At 33.4% G+C, this 23,141-nt stretch overlaps 1 long non-coding RNA gene across 1 annotated transcript; it reads left to right on the top strand.

Moving 5' to 3' along the window:
- The first annotated feature begins 510 nt into the window (after window positions 1-510).
- Window positions 511-10,121, top strand: LOC139503168 (uncharacterized). Its single transcript, XR_011659048.1, has 4 exons — window positions 511-641; window positions 2,499-2,596; window positions 6,591-6,667; window positions 9,280-10,121. It is a non-coding gene; the product is annotated as an uncharacterized lncRNA (long non-coding RNA).
- Window positions 10,122-23,141: the final 13,020 nt, after the last annotated feature.

The following is a 23,141-nucleotide window of genomic DNA, read 5'->3' as shown; positions in this document are numbered from 1 at the left end:
TACTCAAATCGCTGAATGCCATGGCAGACAGATTCATGTCATAAATGTTTCCCATAAACTGAAATGCTAAAGATTCGACTGCAGAAAAACATTTAAAGCCCAAAAGTTTAAACCACATAATTGCCAAAACACACTGTATTGGATGGAACAAAGGCAGAAGATACAAAACAGAACTCAAAACATGCCCAACCTTTCTGACAATCATGTTGGCGTTGGTTGCAGGCAGTCATTGCCTTCGACGGTGACACATCCATTGATAAAGCGGGGGGAGGGGAACAAGGGTTTCAGTGCATACCACATGATTTAAACATTAAAATGACGTAATCAATTCAACTTTCGAACTGTAAATTTTTTTTACACAATGAAGTAATGAATGAAATTTAGGTTCATACATTTGTTTAACACAAATTGCATATTTGAAAATTTGAATTAAAACGAATATTCTAGTGTTGCATTTCTAAAGTCGGTCAGTATAGATCTATATCAAGGTATTTAATCAGTAGATGACGAAGCTTTTTCTCATATAATCTACCGTTAATTTACCTGTACTAAGTTTAACAACACACATTACATATAGATCTGCGTATAAGGAAAACTAAAAGGGGAAAAAAGATGGTCGTGAAAATTCATGTTGAATATTGGTATGTAATTGTTTTTTATTCACCTTAATTCTTTTTATTATTAAAATATTTTTCTTAAATTAAACGGAATCAGCTGTGATATCGATTTTTTCATTCATCGTCATCTAGTATCTGGCGAAGTACAATTGTATTTAGGGTAGATCGATTGATTGGTATTTGCTTAACGTAAAACGGCAAATATTTCATAATTTTTCAGGATAAAAATTTGATCGATAATAATTCCCTCCTCTCAAAAATAGATTAATAAAAATAACAATATGCGTAACCCCGGGAAATAAACATATATGTCCTGAAGTTTATACTCCAATACAACGGATGATATTAGGTCAAAATATACCATTGATAAAAATGTCAAAGCTTTGTTAATGGTATCTTTTGAATAAATAAACAAAGAAGTATGTGTTAACTTACTGTTTGGATTAAGCCACAAAAGTCACTATGTAATTATTCATTCGTATGATTCGAAATTAAGTGTGGCCTCCATTTCGATGAACTACATGTAGTATACATTATTGTTTATATAGGGGCAACCTGAAGCCCGACTCCGGGTAGGGGATTTTCTCGCTGCGTTGAATACCTTTCGGTTGCCTTCGGCTGTTTTCTGCTCTTTGGTCAATTTGTTTTCTCTGACACATTCCCCGTTTCCATTCTCTATCTTTTTAAATTATTATAATTTATCAAACTAAGTCGTGTAAGTGTCCATTTATCATGGAATCAATAGCCTGTTGGGCATTTTATTGAATTTTACAAATAGAAAATTTTCATAAATATTGACAAAAACATGACCTACACTTATTTTGTAATAAAAGCAATTTTTAAAGGTACAATTGTATAGAATACAATAAACGCATATCATATGATCCATTAAAAAAGGTCACTGAACATATCAAGGATTATTTAGATAATCGTGACGAGGCAAGTTTTAAGTTAACAAACAAAAACTGAATGGGATGTAATTCTATATTTTGTATTTTAAGGGGGTAGACCTTGGTTTCAGGGAGATAACTCTTTTAATTCAGTGATGAGTTTGTAAAAGTCAAGTTTCATCAATGTATTTTAAGCATTTACCTGAAAAAGATTGGAAATAATCTATGTAACCTAGAAGCTTCGAATACTTTGATGAAAATGATTGACATAAACGTACGGGTGATTGGAGTAAAGACATGTTGTCATCTCTGTGTCTTCTCACAAACGGTTGGCCTCGGTGCCAAGTGGTCATGTAATTCAACTGCTGTACCACAAACCTTTCAACACTGAGGTTGTGAGTTCGAGCCCGCACGTAACAGGTGCGTTCGAATCCAATTTAAATTGACTAGGGTTTTCTGCCGAAGGTCTATGGTTCTTTCCGGTTTCCTTTTCCAATAAAAACTGGCCGCCACGAAATAGCCAAAAAATGCTGAAATTGGCGTTAAAATACAAAAATTCAATTATTCAATCTTCCGACCGGCAGTAAAGCGGCAGCCATATCGGTTCAGAATGAAGTTAATTCCGATGCCTCGTGTAGCGACCGTGTCACGCTCGCTGCAGGTTATAAACCCTTGCGCAGCTCTTTGAGAGGTCCTTAGGTGGCCTGTTGCAAAGCTAAATTTTTGTCCCTTTCCAATATACCCTTCTGTTCCAGTGGCAGTCCAACTTTCTCGCCTTTCATCCCAATTAACCCCTATTATCGGACATACTTCATTGTTAATAAATTTGTTGATGTCCTGAAAATGCACGAAATATTTGTCACTGGACGTAAAGCAAGCAACAATCAATCAATCTCATCAAAATTATCAAAGATACTGATGAAAAATTTAGTACTAAATTAAACTGCAATCTTTTATATATTAATATTGATGTTTTCAAAATATTTTGCAGTAGCGGATGAGGTTACGCAGGCAAGTACGAGGCGCTTCGCACGCGCATCCTTGCTGAGGTACCGGGTGCTGACATTACAGGATCAAAAGGTCGCAAATGTACGTAATTGATTTACGATAGGAAAAGATTAAAAAAAAAATACCGACAATCATGCAGACATAATAAATTTAATAAAAAGAAATCAACCTATATTTATATATATAAACGAGTCTAAATTGAAAACTACGTTCAAACCTACATAATTATATGATTGCGTTGGATAAAAACCGCAATTTGTATACGTGTGCATGTAAAACAAATGTCGTTGTAGAAGGGTCTAAAAACAGCACAAACAACATATTCTAAAAGACCAAAAAAGTGAAAAAGTATATTTAAACAGAACGCATTTTACTAACAGGTCGAACAACTCATGTTCTTTAACCCTGCTGACTGCCATTGGCGATTGCCAAATAAAATTGATCACAAGATGTAACAAAATGGATCTTACTATAGTATAAATTTAATACTTAACAGAAAAAAAATAACTTGTGGCCACGATGTTATGCCACAAACATACGGTGTCAATATTTTTTTAGTACACCAGATCCGGATTTCGACAATGAATGTCTCTTCAGTGATGTTAGGGATCGAAACGGTATTTGGAAGGCCATATAAAAAGTACCCTCATTTTTAGATAGATTCTTGAATTTTAAGAGTCAATATAGGATGAACGGATCATATAAACCGGAGGGAAAATATGATACAAGCCCAAACGAAAAAATATAAACGAGTCTAAATTGAAAACTACGTTCAAACCTATGATTGCGTTGGATACAAACCACAATTTTTATACGTGTGCATGTAAAACAAATTTCGTTGTAGAAGGGTCTAAAACAGCACAAACAACATTAATTTTTCCATAAGACCAAAAAAGTGAAAAAGTATATATAGATATTAGATTTAGTTTATTGCAAACAAATAGCTGTTTTCCGAGGTTAACTTTTTACACTTCTGTGTTGACAAGAATTATCATTGGTATGGTCATAATTATTAGTTAGCTGCTTCAAAACTCTGATTTTTTTGAAATACTAAGGATTTTCTAACCCAGGATTATATTACCTTAGCTGCTTTGACAAAACCTGTCAGAATTTCGGGTTCTCAATGCTCATCAACTTCGTACTTTATTTGGCCTTTTTATTTTAAGGGAGCTACCATTTGATTTTTATGAGGGTGCTAGGATGAAAAATTGTGTCCTGCTTTTTTTTTAGATGCAATCTCTGTTCTGCCTTTTTATTTTTCACTCCATTCGGTCCTGCCTTTTTTTATTAGTTTATCCTGACTTTTGTTTACATAAATTGTCATCCTGCCTTTTTTTTTGCCACGTTGCTCATCCTGCCTTTTTTTACTCAAAACTCCTGACCTGTCTTGCCTTTTTTCAAATTTCATCCTAGCCCCCCCCCCCCCCTAAAAATCAAATGGTAGCTCCCTAAGACGAAACGCGCGTCTGGCGTACCAAATTTTAATCCTGGTATCTATGATGAGTTTATTATTATGTCATTTCATTTTATTTATTGACGGTAAATGACGTTTTCTAAGCGTCCATTGCCAATATCTAAAATACATTCAGGACGAAAATAAATTCAGCAGTAGATCAATTATTAAGTGTTTTGCAATTTTGGTCGGGTAGGATTAAGCATAAATTCCCTCTTCCGACCGGTAGTAAAGCGGCTGCCATATCCGATCAGAATGGGGAAGTTAATTCCGATGCCTCGTGTAGCGACTGTACCACGCTCTCTGCACGTTTTAAACCCTTGCACAGCTCTTTGAGAGGTCCTTAGGTGGTCTGTTGCAAAGCTAAATTTCTGTCCCTTTCCAATATACCCTTCTGTTCAAGTGGCAGTCCAACTTTCTCGCCTTTCATCCCAATTCAACCCTATTATCGGACATACTTCATTGTTACTAAATTTGCTGATGTCCTTAAAATGCATGAAATATTTGTCACTGGACGTACAGCAAGCAACAATCAATCAATCATCAAAATGATCAAAGATACAGATGAAAAATTTAGTACTAAATTAAACTTAAGCATAAATTCCCTATACTGATCAGACGCAGAAAGCAGCGCACTTGTACATACCACGTGCACTACACTGCAATATACTATTTTCATATTACCGACTTTTGACTCCGGATTATATAATTTGTCGACTAGTTACCTTGGACATCATGGTACTCGGTCAAGTAAGAGCAACCAAAATAAGTAAAATCAAATAAATAATCGGTGTAATTTTAGGGGCAAGTTTACTGTTTTACGATGATTTTGTAGTGAAAAAAAATGTTAAGCAGGTAATTTTCCCCCAAAATTGTACCGATTGAAAGCTTGATTTTACTTCTTTAGCTTGCTCTTACCTGACTTGGTACCATGATGTCCAAGGTAACCAGTCGACAAATTATATAATCCGGAGTTAAAAGTCGGTAATATGAAAATAGTCTATTACATTCTTAGAAAATTGAGTCGATGCCTCTGCTGGTGGACCCCGAGGTTATCATCTGGCCAGTAGTCAGCATTTTCTGTCCACCTGACATGTTCATTTTCTGAAATTTACTGTTACACAGTATATGAAATGTGGAATTATTCTAGCCACTTAGGTTTTTCTGACCAAAGTTGGAGATTCCCTTAGCCGTATTTGGCACAACTTTTCGGAATTTTTGGTATTAAAATTAATGCTCTATTATAAACAACTTCATCTGCACATGGGATATACATTTCCCAACTCATTTGGTATTCAAGAGCTTTTTTAAAACGTCACCAATGTCTGAGCAGAAAGTTGATGAACCAGGGTTATGTCAAAAAACGTCTCGTCCTTTTTTTTCTAAAAAAAAGTTCATCGGAAGATACCAAGAGCTTGTTGATAATTATTCCGTATCAACTTCACAAAAAATACATGATGATCTTAATTGTGTCATGGTGTTTTTCTTTGTATATTTTATTCCTTTACTGTTGAGTCCATTTTTGTAATATACTTTTGGCGTGTCTCGCTATTTATACATCCCGCCATTCACGTGTTATTGTGCTACATGGTCATTTTTTGTATTCTAGTCTTTCATTTTTGTTTATGTACTTTGTCTATAGAGCCATTTTGTTTTTCTAGTGATTAACATTATAACAGTACCCACATTTTTGACAATTTTACTGATTACATGTGTGTCTGTTTGTTTTCCTCACACATTGTTGTCAATATAATGGAATTCTATAAGACTGTCATCGAGTGGGAGGTTTAGATAACTATAAAACCAGGTTTAATCCACCATTTTCTACATGAGGAAATTCCTTTACCAAGTCATGAATATGACAGTTGTTATCCATTCGTTTGATATGTTTGAGCTTTTGATTTTACCATTTAATTAGGGACTTTCCGTTTTGAATGTTCCTTGGAGTTCGGTATTTTTGTGATTTTACTTTCAACTACAATTTGAGTTGGCCTTCCAACTGTTTCAATTCGACCGCAACTGATGAGTCCCGAAACGAAACAAAATAATTAACCTGGTATCATTAAATTTTTGTTTGTCGAGAAGGATAAATTATTTCTTTTTTTCTAATTATCCCATTAATTTACCACAAAAAAAAAACTCAAATATGTATTTTAACATTCAGGAGTGCTCCTGATGAAGGCAAACCCAGAAAAGCGCTTCTGATGCATCAAATATAAAATTTGTTGTTTTCATTTTAAGAACTTTTTTTCAAGCAGTGGCCCACATATTATATAATCTAATCTGCCAAATATAAAAAAAAAATATGTCTTAAGGGGAAATAATTTTTCATTCTATAAATGACAAAATCGTCCGCAAATGTGTAATGCATACTGGGAAATAATTTTTCATTCTATAAATGACAAAATCGTCCGCAAATGTGTAATGAATACTAGGAAAAAAGGACCAATCGTCTTCGAAAGAGATCAAAGAGAAAATATTGAATTGGAAACACATCTAAGTTCGACTTCAATCTATTTTTTAGAATCAATTTACTGTCAGGATCCACAGCTTTCGTGTAACTTAAACATGCAACAATGAATAGAAAATTAAAAACCTTTTAATACAGTTTTGTTATTTCAGCTTCATTTGAAATTACGATCAATGACAAACAGGTCTTTTCCAAATTGAAGTTGCATGGCTGGCCAATTGAAGATGATGTAAGTTTGGTTTCTTTTATTAGTCCAAGGTTGTGTTTATAATATTTATCGTCCACTTGTATGTAATAAAGTACTTGGAAGCCTTAGATATAAATACAACAAAACAACATATTTAAGAAAACACTTGAAAATGAGTAAAAAAATATAATTATTATGAACTGAAGTCATGTAAGGGCGCAACCATTTAACTTCAAAAGAGGGAGGGTATGTTTTTTTTGTCTGAGTCAGATCCCCCCAGTTTTTCGACGCTATCAATCAAAGGATTTTTTCTTCAAAATTTAACACTATAAGGTATGGGGAAAATCTGGATTCAGAATATTTTTTTTGTGTCATCTGACCACAATATTTTTTTCCATCAAATTGGGGATTAGAATATATTTTAAGGAAAAACCATAACCCCCCCCTTTGAATTTAAATGGTCGTTCCCTAATTGTCCTATAGATTATCGAGTGAAAGTAAAAACAAATAACACCAAATTTTAATGTTTAGTTTGCTAGATAGAATGTTTACCTGCGTCGCCGAAGGCTGAAGCAGGTCTGGTAACCGCACGACTCCGTCCGTCCGAAAGAAAGAAAGTAAACTTTCGTCAAAGTTTTCTTGTCTTCTATACAAGGGAATCATGATTTACTATTTCGTCGTCTGTTGCTTGTTAATTTTAAGTTGCACCGAGTAATCAGACACGAATGTTTACATCTACCGTGTAGCCACTTCCTGCTTGCTGATAGTTTTACAACACTCATTGTACAAGAAAAACATCGTAAAAGTTTTTTCGGCTTCTATGAAAGGAAATGATGTAATACTTGGCCTGCAGCTTGATAATGTTCAGTTGTAGCGAGTAAGCATTTTTTACATCTGCCGTGTAGTCACATTCTTTTTGAGGATAGTTTGAAATTTTACGACACTCATTGATCAATGGAAATTTTCGTCAATACTTTTTTGGCTCCTCTTGTACGATTATAATATTTGGTTTGGGAATGATCAGCTCCGGTATACCGGGCATGTTACCTCAATGCATTGCATGCAGCGACGCAGGTCCAGACACGGTATTGGTCTTGTTTTACAATGATGTAACAATTGGCGTCGAATTGTTTTAATGCTAGTGCGTGTTCCTTCAGAGTGGCGGATTCAGGGGCACAGAGGGTGTACCCCCTCCCGTTTGATAAAGGAATTAATCTCTTTTTTTGCTTAAAATCGTCAACAAAATAATTTCGCATCTCTTAATTAGTTCGGCGGTATTTTTTACAATTTTGCTCAATTACGCCCCCTTTTTCCTGGGACCCTGGATTCGTCCTGACTGGTGTGTTGACGTTAGAATTTTAAAAAAACTTTTTTTTACTTTTATTTGTATTGAAAAGATTTCATTTCGTTTATAAAGATTGTTCGCTGATGAAATTCAAAATAACCTCTGTTTTAAAATGACATATTTTTTCAACAGAGAACGAATAATGCATTATATGAATTTATACAACATTGATGATAGATCTGTGTGTTTGCTTTAAAGACAAATAAAAAAACCTTTCAAAATAGTTTTACAAAACATGTTAATGTCATGGAAATTCAATAATGTTAACAAAGTTATGACAATTGGTGATATGAATTAAATTGCCTAATCATTCTAAAGTAATTTTGTTCCGGACATTTTGAAATAATTTAATTTTGAATGTAACACGTCTTTTGATCGGCTGAAAGTTTTTTGTCTATCAGCTCATAGACATAATTTTGTTATGTGACCGTGACGTCATCCACGTTTTTTCATTATTTACTTAAAAATGGAATTTAGAATTAAATCATAAGGACTGACTGTATTTTTTTTTTTCTATTTTAAATAACCTCAAAAATGTGGAAAACACTTTAAATAACACGCTACGCGAGTAATTCAGTGTGCACCACATTTTTTATGTTATTTTTTCATAGACAGAACAAATATTACAGTCATTCCGTGAACAGTATACATGATACACGTGTATGACTAAATAAATAACAGCTACATTGTCAATATCGTTTTATTAAGTCTTAGAGTTTTCAATATGTACAGTTTCATTTAAAATCACTACAGTTTTTTTTTATTGCATATGTAAAATAATTCCCTTAATGTATATTATTAGACCGTTGGTCTTGCTGTTTGAATTGTTTTACACTAGTCTTTTTGTGGCCCTTTATAGCTTGTTGTTCGGTGTGAGCCAAGGCTCCGTGTTGAAGGCCGTACTTTGACCTATAATTGTACATTGTGATATGGATGGATAGTTGTCTTATTGTCACTCATATTTATCTTCTTATTTATATTCATAGATAGGTACGAAAACACAACGCAACCGATTTTTTTCTCTCACAAATTTGCACCGATTTACTTTTTTAGTTGCTCTTAAAATACGGAGTAACAAAATGTCCTACCACAGAGTAGATGACAAGTTGGAAAATTATATTCTAGTATTCCGGAGTGAAAAGTTGGTTATATGAAATAGTCTATTCGATAATACACAAAATAAAAAAGAAAACAATTTATCAATTAATGAATCTATTATTTATAAGAATATATATAATTACACACAAAAATCATCATTATTTGTATATATAAATTATTCAAATATGTCTGTTAATTTTCTACATTTTAGCTGATAGAGATTATACGCCAAGCTGATCGTGGTATGGAACCAAAAGAACTGTCGACCTGCAACAAAGATAGTTGTGTTATTTTATAAACCATGATGTGATTAAAAAGACAGAAGACATAAAATGAAACATTTTGTAAAATGTAAATTAATATTTGAAATTGTTCGTATTTGATATTCATTTAGTTAACTGAATGAAAGAAGATATGGGGTATAAACCAAAAACTTGAAATAAACAAAAAAGTGGAAATCTCTGTCAAATTTTAAAAACGGAAGTTAAATATCGAATCTTTTTATATTAAACTGAAACTTTACGTTACAAGGCAATAATTGTGTTTCAAATAAAGTAGTTGAAAGCCATGGGGAAATATAGATAGTATTATACATAATGGAATCTTACCAATAGTTGATATAGAAATATTTTAAAATATAGCAGACGAAAAAGGAAATAAATAAATGATCAATTTATCAATATTTTGACTTTAAAAACTTAAACTATTCAGGTCCTTGAATACGAGACATACACTGGCGATAAACATCAGGGAAACAGCCACTACATTAAACAAAACTGCATTGAAATTCTGTACCAGACGAAAATATCTTTTATTGAAGCTAAAAAAAAAAAATAATGAGCTAAAAATGACATAATCATAAAAAATAGTCGAGTACACCGCTCACATTTCTGATTGCTTAATAGTTATCATTTATCAAGAAATGAAAGCTGTGGTAAAAAGTGATAAAGCCACAGTTTGATGCACACTTGAAAAATGGTAGCTTTTTTTAATCAATCACAAATAAGATCGTTTTGTATGCAGACTCAAATTATTAAAGACATTAAAATTGAACGTGTTTATGTTTGTTTATTTAGTTCTGTTGAGCATTGTGTCTGTGTAATATTTAGTTCTTTAATATTGAGCACTGCGTCTGTTTAATATTTAATTTTAGTTCTGTAATGTTGAGCACTGCGTCTATTTAATATTCAGTTCTGTAATATTTGGAACTGCGTCTGTTTAATATTAAGTTCTGTAATGTTTAGCACTGCGTCAGTTTACTATTTAGTTCTGTTATATGTTGAGCATTGCGTTTTCTAAAATTTAGTTCTTTAATGTTGAGCACTGCGTCTGTTTAATATTGAGTCTGTAATGTTCAGCACTGTGTCTGTTCAACATTTAGTTCTGTAATGTTTAGCACTGCGTCAGTTTAATATTTAGTTCTGTAATGTTGAGCACTGCGTTTGTTTACTATTGAGTTCTGTAATGGTGTGCATTCCGTCTGTTTTATATTTAGTTCTTTAATGTTGAGCACTGCGATTGTTTAGAGCAGGATCTGCTTACCCTTTCGATACACCTGATATCACCCAGGTTTTTTTTATGGAGCTCGTGTTGCTTAGTCTTTATTTTTCTACGTTGTGTTTTGTAGACTGTTGTTTGTCTTTTGTAATTTCCGGTTTAACATTCAATTTGGCATTAATTGTCGGTTTGTCTCGACTTGTGAGTTGTTGTGTCCCTTTGGTGACGTTCGCCATTCTTCTTCATGCAACTCCTTTTTTTTTTATTTCAGACATAGGGCGAATAAAATGCTCTATATGCTGAAGAAAGACAGAATTTCTACATGGACATAAAATAAAAGACGAGGAGACAAATAATTGTCCACAAAGCACTACACATTACATGGGAAATTACATATTGAGCAACAAGACCCCCCCCCCCAAAAAAAAAAAAAAGAAAAACAATAACAATAACAATAACAACAAAAACGGAATGAACTCAGCTGCTCTGAAAAGGTTGGGAACTCCAGGTCCATTGATGACACTCGTAAAATTGACAAGTTAACAATCAGGATTCATAAAGCTATACGAAATGACATAAAAACTATATATATTAGCCTGTCGAGTACAGAAAAACCTGTGCATCTTGAACAGTTTTAGAGTATGGCTGAAACTAGATAAATAAAATATTAAAACTTTACTAGATTTTGCTATTCATTTTTTTTTCGTTCCCGCAGAAAGTTCCAAAATAATCCAAGTTGGGAAAGAAGTTTGAGAAGCTCCACTCATATAATACATGTTGTGAGTTATTGATTTAAATGGACAATAGATATCTGCCAAAAATAGGTGATTTAAACGGTGTAACTGAGTGGACCGTATTAAATGAAACTCGTGGGTTTGTTTAGGGAGCTACCATTTGATTTTTATGGGGAGGGGGGGTTCATAAATTGTCATCCTGCCTTTTTTTGCAGAGTGTCTCATCCTGCCTTTGTTTTACTCCAAAATCCTGTCCTGCCTTTTTTCAAATTTTATCCTAGCCCCTCCCCCCATAAAAATCAAATGGTAACTCCCTTATTTTGCTATCTTCTGCAGACTGGAAAAAAATGCACATCAAAATCCATGTAAGTTTTCAATTTTCTGAAACATAGACTTTATATAACTTTTCTATATCTAGGTCCTGCCATGCCTTTAAATGTTCTTAGATGCATCAATTTGTATGTACTCATAGTAGATTTTGTGGTGTAAACCGTCCATATTTTTCAATTCCTTTAGATGAACCTTAAATCTCGTGAAGAGGAGTCCAACACAAGATTCAGAAGATCGATTCTTTGTCAGGAAGTAGGATACTAAAGACAGATGATAATAGTTTGACTTCTTTCTATCGTGAAACCAGTTCATGAAGATTAAACTGCAAGTAATCAATTTGAAAAATACCACAGCATACACAATTTTTATTAAAATAAAATGTTTCACGTCCAATTGAAAGTTTTGCCCCTCCCCTAATGAAGTTTAACTGGAGGTGAGATCGGCGACCTTTCCCGGATACTGGTAGGCAGTGGTGTACTCCTGAATAAATGGACTTGTTCATTCAAAGTCCTGACGGAGAAGAACATAAGCACTGCCTTGAAAAGACACCACAATAGAGATGTATGTCCTGTTGAGCTGTTAATTGCACAGGAAGATATCTTTTGCGCAACAGCAGGCTAAGGACATGACTGAATGAACGAGAGGGGAGCGGGTGAGCGAGAGGAGTTTGTGAATGAAACAGAGTATGTGAATGAGAGATAGTGGGGAGAGAGAGTGTGTTATATGAATGAGAGAGATGGAGTGAATGAGAGAGAGAGAGAGGGTGAATGAGAGAGAGAGGCTGGGTGAGTGAATGAGCAGGCGCATGAGCGAGTGTATACGCGGCCGAGTGAGAGAGTGGCTGGATGAGTGGTTGAGATTGCTGGAGAGGGAGGGGGAGTTGGGTGAGTTGGTGGATGGGTGAAAGAGAGGGAAAAAGTATGTGAACGAGAGACACTAAGTGAATGAGCCGGTTTGAGAAAATGGATCAGCTTCATAAATGTAGCCTCTTTAACTTAGAGAAAAAAATGCAACTAATTTTCAAAACTATTTCGTCTGTGTAGGAATTTTTATACGTGACGTCATGTAATAAATATGGTGGTTATAAATATAACTACCAGAGGGACAGTTAAACTCATAAATCGAAAATAAACTGAATGAGAGAGAGCGAGAGCATGAGCGAGTGAATGAGTGAGTGAGAGAGAGAGAGAGAGTGGGTGAGTGAGAGAGTGAGAGAGTGAGTGAGAGAGAGAGAGAAAGCGTTAGTGATTGAGAGAGAGAGAGCGTGTGTGAGTGAGAGAGTTGGTGAGTGAGTGGATGAGTGAGAGAGAGAGAGCGTGGATGGGTGAGTGAGAGAGAGAGAGAGAGAGCGTGGGTAAGTGAGTGGGTGAGTGAGAGAGAGAGAGAGAGCGCGTGGGTGAGTGAGATAGAGAGAAAGTGGATGAGTGAGAGAGAGAGTGGTTGAGTGAGAAGGTGAGTGAGAGAGAGAGAGAGTGGATGAGTCAGAAAGAGAGAGCGTGGGTGAGTGAGAGAGAGAGCGTGTGTGGGTAAGTGGTTGAGTGAGTAGGTGAGTGAGAGAGAGAGTGGGTGAGTGAGTGGGTGAGTAAGAGAGAGAGAGTGGGTGTGTGCGTGGGTGAGTGAGAGAGAGAGAGAGAGAGAGAGTGGTTGAGTGAGTGGGTGAGTGAGAGAGAAAGAGAGTGGGTGAGTGAGAGAGAGAGAGTGGTTGAGTGAGTGGGTGAGTGAGAGAGAGAGAGTGGGTGAGTGAGAGAGAGAGAGCGTGGTGAGTGAGAGAGAGAGCGTGGGTGAGTGAGAGAGTGAGTGGTTGAGTGAGTGGGTGAGTGAGAGAGAGAGTGGGTGAGTGAGTGGGTGAGTGTGAGAGAGAGAGTGGTTGAGAGAGTGGGTGAGTGAGAGAGAGATAGCGTGGGTGAGTTAGAGTAGTTGAGTGAGTGGGTGAGAGAGAGAGCGTGTGTGAGTGAGAGAGAGAGAGAGAGAAAGAGAGAGAGTGGGTGAGTGGGTGAGTGAGAGAGAGAGAAATTGGTGAGTGAGTGGGTGAGTGAGAGTGGTTGAGTGATTTATTGACAAAGAGAGTGCCTAACCTGATTATTAAATCTGATTAAACTAGTTGTATGCAATAGTGCACTAATGCTTGTCTAAGATGTATATATACAGTCCGCCAAAAGTTAAGCACCACCTGAATATTGTTATATTTATTGAATATATGTTTAACTATTGCGAAAAAGTTATTTATGTTGGTGTTATGAATTGCCTTTAACAGGTCGAGAACTCTAGATTTTCTGACGTCAGAATATATTTGCATAGTAATTTCCAAAACACAAGGCCAATATGGCCTTGAAAAACTGACCAATCGACTCAATGAACTACAATGCATTGTGGGCTACTACGAGTAAACTACTACTTAAAACACGTGGAATTAGTGGGAAAACAGTCAATTAATATATTGTCTGGGACTCTCATTACCAAAGTTTTTATTCTGCAAATATATTTAATGTAAAATATATAACGTAATCTTCAATTTGCATGCTCAGATTAAAAAAATATTGTTTATTGGCTTCACGATTCGACTTTCTTTTTCGCCTTGCAAAAGTAGTTGAACCGGTTTTGTGCATTGTTATAAATTGAACCTGCATTAATTTCACGACATGACACAGTGAAATATCCAATGAAGTGACCACTGTCCAGTAAGAAAATCATTTGAGCTCTTTTAAACCTGTATAATGTCATTGCAAAATCATTTCTGCCTAGAAAAACACGAAACTTTCATTGAAACACTTCTTTCTGTACTGAATGTGTATTTTTTTTTATCAGGACCTGAACTAATAGTAAGAACATCATGATATTCAGTATGCTAAAAAGAAGTGTTATGAAAAAGGCAGGGGCGGGTCCAGCCATTTTAAAAAGGGGGGTCCTAACCCTGGACAAAAGGGGAGGGGTTCCAAACTTCATGTCCCCATCCAAATGCACTGATCGTCCAAAAAAAGGGGGTCCATCCCCCGGAACCCCTGCCCCCCTGGATCCGCCACTGAGCGGGTACGGTATATCATAGCTCAATACATTTTTTATAGTTTAAATTCATCCATCGATAATATCCGTTTGTTGCTAATTTTATCACAAAATATACCTCAGAGGTTTTTTTATCGTTTGGCTGCTGTCCTATTGACATATGTAAAATATCTCCAATATTAAAAGTCTCTGGATCATAGTGGGTGCCATATTACCTATTATTTTTTTTCTAAAACGTGCTTTGTATATAGAAATAAGAAGATGAGGTATGAGTGCCAAATGAGACATTTTTCCAACAAAGACATAATTTAGTAAAGTAAGCAGTCATAGGTCCAATGCTGAAAAGTAAGCTATTAATGACCCAAAAATTACTTGTGTAAAACAATCCAAACAACAACAAAAAAAAAAAAAAAAAAAAACCGGCCCAATTAAATATATAAAAGGATAAGAAATCTATCCCATAAAAAAAAAAAAAATATTGTATAGGAGCCTGTATTTCAGTGGTTGTCGTTTGTTTATGTGTTACATATTTGTTTTTCGTTTATTTTTTTTTTTATATATAATTAAGGCCGTTAGTTTTCTCATTTGAATTGTTTTACATTGTCATATCGGGGACTTTTATAGCTGACCATGCGGTATGGGCTTTGCTAATTGTTGTAGGCCGTACGGTGATCTATAAATGTTAATTTCTGTGTCATTTTGGTCTCTTGTGGACAGCTGTCTCATTGTCAATCATACCACATCTTCTTTTTTATTATAGATCCAACGCTGCAATTTTCACAAAACGTATCAAATTTTCCACCTTGTCGCACATACATATTGATAAAATCTTTACAGCTTATTTCTTATGCATGTGGAGCAAAACTTTGGTTAGCTTGCTTGATTGTTTGTATATTGTACAAAATATAAAATATACAAGTTAAACTAAGCACGGAGACAGGGAAAAAAGGCATTCTTTAGGAGGGATCGCCTCTTCGTAGATGGAGTCGAATTTTTTCCACCAGAGAAAACAGATCATCAAAACCCTGGAGCGACAAGACAACAACCGAGACGAAACTACGATGATGAAGGCGCTCGCCCCAAATCAACCCAAGGAAAAAACAACGGGAGACGTTCCAAGAAAGGACATTAGGACAACCCTTGAGGCAAAGAAGATACAGTACGAAGTGACCAGTCAACCGATACATGTGACTTTCACCCTTGTGAATTGAATTTAACTGTAAATAAAACTGACAATAGTATTAACCTGTTATGTTTAAACGTATGTGGTATTAAAAATAGATTACTTTACCCTGAATTTAAATCCCTATTGTGTAATCATGATATTATCTGTCTTACTGAAACCAAACTAGATGATTGCGACGTAATTAATTGTGATGAATTTGTTTTTAGTTTTAAAAATAGACACAAGCTTTCTAACTATAGATCTGGTGGTATTGCATTGGGTTATCGAAAGTATTTAGAAAAGTATATTAAACCTATTGAAACTGAATGCAAATTTGTTTATTGGTTTACTATTGATAAGAAAGTCTTAAATTTATCTGAAAACGTTTTTATTGGTATAGTTTACATACCACCAGTAAATACAAATTATACATCTGAAGAAGCTTTTAATGAGATAGAAATTGAACTTCAGAGATTTTCTGAAAAATCTGATTATATTATTTTGGTTGGAGACTTTAACAGTCGCACAGCAAATTTGCCTGATTTTTATGATGAAGATGATATAGATGATTTTGTAATTGACAACCTTACTGATCAATCAGACTATACTGATGTAAGTAAGTAAGTAAAACTTTATTTGGATTCGGCATATTGACAAACAATACAAACATATTAAGCTCTAATGAGCTTTTCACCGAATATAAAAACATATGCAATAACAAATAAAACAAGACATGCAGCATGCAATAAATAATAAGAAGCAGCACCAAAAATTAACTCTAAGCAAATAGATAATACATGTATCTTGCAAAATACCAAAACATATATATGAAGCACTAAAATTTTTAAAAATTTTCTGTTTAAAAATTAATTTTTAAATAATTTATGAATTATAAAGTAAAAAATTCCAAATCTTTCAAATTTTAAAAGGTAAAAAACAAAATTTCAGTTGCAACGCAGGCTGTTAATGCAACATAAAAAGCATAAATATTGTAACACAAAGTTATCAACAGGCAGAGCAAAAACATTCTGTTCCACTCCAGGACTGTACAAGACTCTTAAAATGTGAGAAGCTGTTAACAGTCCTGAAGTGGTCAGGTAAGCTATTCCATAAAGTAGCAGCAGCAAAACTAAAAGATTTTTTTCCATATGAGGTAGTTCTTACCTGTGGTACATCCAAAATATTGCTGTATCTAAAAGAATATTTAGTGTGTTTAATTTTTATTAAATTTTGTAAACATACAGGAGCCAAATTATTTAAAATTTTATAAGTCTCAAGTGCCATTGTCCTGATGCGTCTTACTTGTAGGGTTGGAACCTTTGCGTTCTCAAGAAGAGTTTCAGAGGATGATAAATAGTCGTCGTATACAAATCGTAATGCTCTCTCTTGTATTTTTTCAAGTTTTTTAGAATTTTTCTCTGTACAAAAATGCCAAGCCAAAGGGCAAAAATTAAAATTACTCAAAATAAAAGTATGAAAAATTGTAAGTTTATTTAATCTGTTTAAAAATGATCCAATTCTCTTGAGAACATTCAGCTGTTGTGATGCCTTTCTACACAAGTTACTTATATGTGCATCAAATTTTAGTTGGTAATCAATATCAATTCCAAGTAACTTTACTGTTTCTTCACATGATAAAATATTTTGCTGAATTTGTATAGATGGATTTTTTGCAAAGGTTCTTTTCCCTACAGCAATAACTTGGAATTTATCAGGATTTGCCTGCATCTTATTTTCTTTAAACCAATCAATAAGCACTTGAGACTCAGATTCTAATGTTGATATGAGATGGTCATAATCCGGACTACTAAAAGACAGAGTATTGTCGTCCGCATAATTATATAATGTACCATGTTTAACAAAATAAAAAATATCATTTATGAAGATATTAAATAAAAGGGGCCCCAATATAGAACCTTGGGGTACCCCTTTTTGGATGTCAGCCCAGCTACTCAGAACACCGTTTACTTTAATTTGCTGTTTTCTATCAGAAAGATATGATTTTAATAAAGATACTGAATTAGGAGAAACACCATATGCTAGTAATTTATCTAGTAAAATTTCATGAGGTAAGCAGTCAAAAGCTTTTGATAAATCCATAAGAACTGCAGCTATATATAAGTTTTTGTCTAAAGCTTTACGCCAGTCTTCCAGTAATCTGAGCAACGTAGTCTGACATCCATGTCCTCTACGGAAAGCACATAAATAAGGGTTAAAAATGGAATCAAAGAAATCGTATAACTGTATTTCAAATATTTTTTCGTAAAATTTTGAAAAAATAGGTAACACACTGACTGGTCTGTAATTTGATTTAATATGTATATATGTTAGATGATTTAAATATACCAAGAACAAGAAATAATCCAGACAAAGTTGTAAATTGTTATGGTAGAAAATTTCTTGAATTTTGTAAAAATAACAAAGTATTTATTTTAAACGGTAGAGTTGGCCAAGATGTTATTGGTCGGCCTACCAGTAGAAGTAATAGTGTTATAGATTATATTATTTGTACTTCACACTTTTTAAGATGCGTATCGAATTTTGAAATTCTTGAATTTTCTAAACTTTTTTCTGATGTTCACTCACCTTTGAAACTATCTTTTAATAGAGTGAACCCCACATTTGAACTACTCACTACAGAGTTATCTTATCAAGAAGAAAATAAAATTGGAAAATGGAAATTTGAGCAAGTAAATGATTTCAAAAATAACATAGATGAAGACAAAATAAGAAATGTTATAGATGAATTATCTGTTTATAGTAATAAAGAAAATGTAACAAAATATGAAATAAATACTGCAGTTACAAATATTACTGATATTTTAATAGATTCTGCCAAAGCAACATTTGGTACACAAACTTTTAATAGAAATATGCTGAATTGTAATAAAAAGCATAATAAACAATGGTATAATTTTGATTGTAAAAAGGCAAAGAAGGAACTGAGAAAGGCACAAAGAATGTATAAACATTATGGGTCAAATTTATTTAAAGAAAGATTACGACATTGTGAATATTATTATAAAAGTCTAATGGACGAAAACATCAGGAAGCATAATAGAGAAATAAGTGATAATATGAAAAAATTAAAATCCAAAAATCCCAAGGAATTTTGGAAATTATTTAACAAAGGTAGACAAAGAGAAAAAAGCAATATATATATATAATTGAAACTTTATTTGATTTTTTCAAAGAATTAAATGAAAACAAATTTGAAGACAAGTTTGTCATTAATAATGATTTGAACTCAAATCTTGTAAATGAAACACTGAATGGTGTAATTACCCATGACGAAATTATTAAAGCTATCAAAAAGGCGAAAAATAACAAATCGCCAGGTGAAGATAAAATAATCAATGAATATGTTGCAAATTCTCTTGACAGTATGATTGATGTATATGTTAATTTGTTTAATCTTATTTTTGATACGGGTATCCTGCCGGAGGCCTGGCTTATTGGAAACATAATACCAGTATTCAAGAACAAAGGATGTAAATTAGACGCCAAAAATTATAGGCCTATTACTTTATTGTCATGCCTTGGTAAGATTTTTACATCTATTCTGAATGATAGATTGGGGGAATTTGTTGATGAACTTAATATCTTGAACGAAAATCAAGCAGGCTTCCGACATGGATACTCTACTAACGATCATATTTTTTCATTGTATGCACTCTTTGAGTTGCTATGTGTTAAACGAAAAAAATTGCATTGTGCATTCGTTGACTTTGAAAAAGCCTTCGACTTTGTTCAAAGAAACTCTCTTTTGTATAAGCTTGTTTTAAATAAGATAACTGGTAAATTTCTTAGAGTTGTAGAAAATTTGTATAAAGATGTGAAATCAAGAGTTGTACATAACAATGAAGCATCTGACATGTTTGTTAGTGATATTGGGGTCCGCCAAGGGGAAAATCTTTCTCCTTTATTATTTTCTTTATACTTAAATGATCTTCATGAATTTTTGGAAAATAGTGATTTAAAAGGTATACATTCAATTACATCTGATATAGAAGATGAACTGGATATTTATTTTAAGATATTTGTCTTATTGTATGCTGACGACTCGATTTTACTCGCTGAGACAAGCACAGATTTACAATTACTTCTAAATAGTTTTTCAGAATATTGTGAAAACTGGAAACTTAAAATTAATGTTAACAAGACAAAGGTTATGATATTTTCAAAAGGTAGACCACAGAATAATTTGAAATTTTATATTAATAAAGAAGAGATAGAAATTGTTAAGAACTATAAATACCTTGGTGTTATATTCTCTAGAAATGCATCTTTTTTTGCAACTAGAAAATATCTTAGAGATCAAGCTACTAAAGCTATGTATTGTGTTATTAAGAAGTGTAGATCAAACCATCTATCTATAGAATGCCAGCTTGACATGTTTGACAAAGCTGTTTTACCTATACTTTTATATGGGGCCGAAATCTGGGGATACGAAAATCTTGACATTTTGGAAAGAGTACATTTGAGTTTTTGTAAGCATGTTTTACGGTTAAAAAGATCGACTCCAAATTTTATGGTTTACGGGGAATTGGGAAGATATCCGATTTCTTTATACGTTAAATTACGGATGATAAAATTTTGGTGCAACCTTCTTAATAACACACTTGATAACAAGATTTCGTCAATGGAATTGAAAACAAATGGTTGTTATTTATCAAAAGTATCTTTGATAATTGTGGTATGTCAAACATTTGGCAAAATCAAGATTGTATCTCAAAAAATTGGATTGTATTAAGTATTGAACAAAAGTTAAAAGATCAGTTTAGACAAGAATGGTTTGCAAATGTAAATCAATCATCAAAAGGTTTATGTTATAAATTATTCAAAACAGAACTTAAATTTGAAAATTATATTACAGTTTTATCGTTAAAAAATGCACTGAAACTATGTAAATTTAGATGTGGCAATCACCGTTTGCCAGTGGAGACGGGGAGGTGGCAAAATGTTCAAAGACAAGAGAGGCTATGTCACCTTTGTGAATCTGCTGACATCGGCGATGAATTCCATTATGTAATGTCTTGTCCTTTTTTCAAAAAAGAACGATATAAATATTTACCACACTATTGTTGTACAAATGTTAATATTCTTAAATTTAAAAATGTATTCACTACAGTCAATATTGTCTTGCTAGAAAAATTGTGTAGATTTATTAACTATATATCAGTGGAAGTCTGTCCTCCTGGTTAAACTACATTTATTTATGTATATTTCACACATGCAAAATATGTTGTATTGTATATATTATCATCTCTGTAACTATGTTATTTAGTTAATGAGAATAAAGATCTATCTATCCTATATATATATATTAATTAAAGATGTCAATCTTATTTTCAAAGCTTGTATAAACAACTATACAAACAAAGCAAGCAAGCCAACCAAAGTTTTACTTTGCAGGTTTAAGAAATCAGCTGTAATGATTTTATTCAGTTTGGCAAATGTCCGAGCCCGTTTAAAAACGAACAAACTGAAACTACAGTTGCTGACTTCACTACCTTAAAAAAAAAGGGAACAGTTTGGAAGTCCCATATACTGAAATGTGACCAACAAAAATACTTATAAATTTTGTTAACACTGCCATGTATGTAAATATTTCTTCGCCTTTTTTACGAACACAAAATTCAAGGATCCCACATTTGCCTTTAATTATCTATACGAACATTGCTGTACTCTTGAATATAAGCACCGGCTGTTATCGACGGCTTACTTTACACCAGTAAGTTTGTCTCATGGGTAATTGTGTTTTTTCGCTGTTGTTTTGTTGCTTCTGGTGGACAAATACATGAAATCTCTGTGCCATCATCAAACATGTTAATGGCTATATATCGGGTAATTCAAACCCTTTTTTCTTCACATAGAAACAACTCTTCGTTAATCTGAGCATGGAAGTAATACTTTATATCACGAACTATAAATGAGGATACACAAAATGAAAAACTAAGCGAATTGTGAATCCCGCATTGCACGAAAAAATGTGTTGTATTTCAGTAAATAACACGTGTTCTTGGTTGATTGTAAACACGTAGTAGTCCATCATGCATTGTGACTCATTTAGTGGATTGGTCAAAAACCTAGGTAAAAATAAATTGCGTCACATGTAAATAAACAATTACATGTGCGAGAACATAAGTATGCTAATTTATGCATTTCCATATAAGGTAGTGGTCCCGACCTGTTAAAAATGGTCTGTGTACATATAAACGATTATTAAGGTGATCATGACGAGGCAAGTTTTAATTTCACAAATGAATCCTGAATGGGAAGTAATTCTATATTTTTTATTTAAAATTTCTATTTTTATTCGACATAAGAAAACTATAAGGGTGAATGGGGTAAAGACATGTTGTCATCTCGTTGCTTTCATCCAACACAGGGGCCCGATGGCCAAGGAGCTGTCTAGAAGTAATCCCTTCAATCATTCCGGGTCAATATAATTGTTTCCGTTCCGTATGTAATTTAGGTTTTATATAGAACACAACAAAATTGTAATCGTCATCTTATCTTTAAATAACTTGTCTAAAAATAAATATGGGAAAAACATGGAATATATTTAAGATGAACGATCGTAATTATCGTCAACTGGTTGTTTTTTTTACATTGAAAACACTGATCTTTTGTTGTATAAAAAATAAAAAAATAAAATTATTGCAAAAAACATGAAACCCTGACGAGTTAAAAATGCAACCATAGTACATTGTATACACATGTGACAAGAAACATAAATGAAAAAAAGGGGGGATGCACACCTTTTTAAGGATCCTAGACATCTTGCAAGACAATGATTGTTTGATGAACGCAAAGAATAGTTTCCATTAAGTCCATTTACATTTTGGTTAATATTAAATACTTGGCATAGGAATAAAGTGCAATACTAATTACGCACTTATGCATAAATACTCTTTTGTGATATGTGATTCGAGTTGTTTGAAAAGTTAACCATTTCTCGTTGTTTGAATAATGTTTTGGTGGTGTGTCATATGATTTCTTAATAGATATAGGAAGATATTGTATGAGTGCCAACGAGACAACTCAGGCATCCAAATAATTGGAATTAAAAATTATCGTGGCTTCCCTTTTTTTGTAATTTGAACATTTTTTTCCATATTTAGATCACATACTGTACAACAATAATCAAAAAGAGGAAATGCGTATTTATTATTAAATAAACATAAACCTTTTTGTGGAATATAATGCTTCAATTGATTTCGTAAACCTAGTCTAGTACTAATCACGGTACATACTTTTTTTATTTGTTGATTCCATGAAAGACAATCATCGATTATGATACCAAGTAATTTTTCATTGTTTACATTCATTCCTTTTATTGTG

The sequence above is a fragment of the Mytilus edulis genome, chromosome 14 (assembly GCF_963676685.1).
Source record: "Mytilus edulis chromosome 14, xbMytEdul2.2, whole genome shotgun sequence".
Taxonomy (NCBI): domain Eukaryota; kingdom Metazoa; phylum Mollusca; class Bivalvia; order Mytilida; family Mytilidae; genus Mytilus; species Mytilus edulis.
Note: the sequence above shows the minus strand (reverse complement) of the source record. Positions and strands in the feature narration are given on the sequence as shown.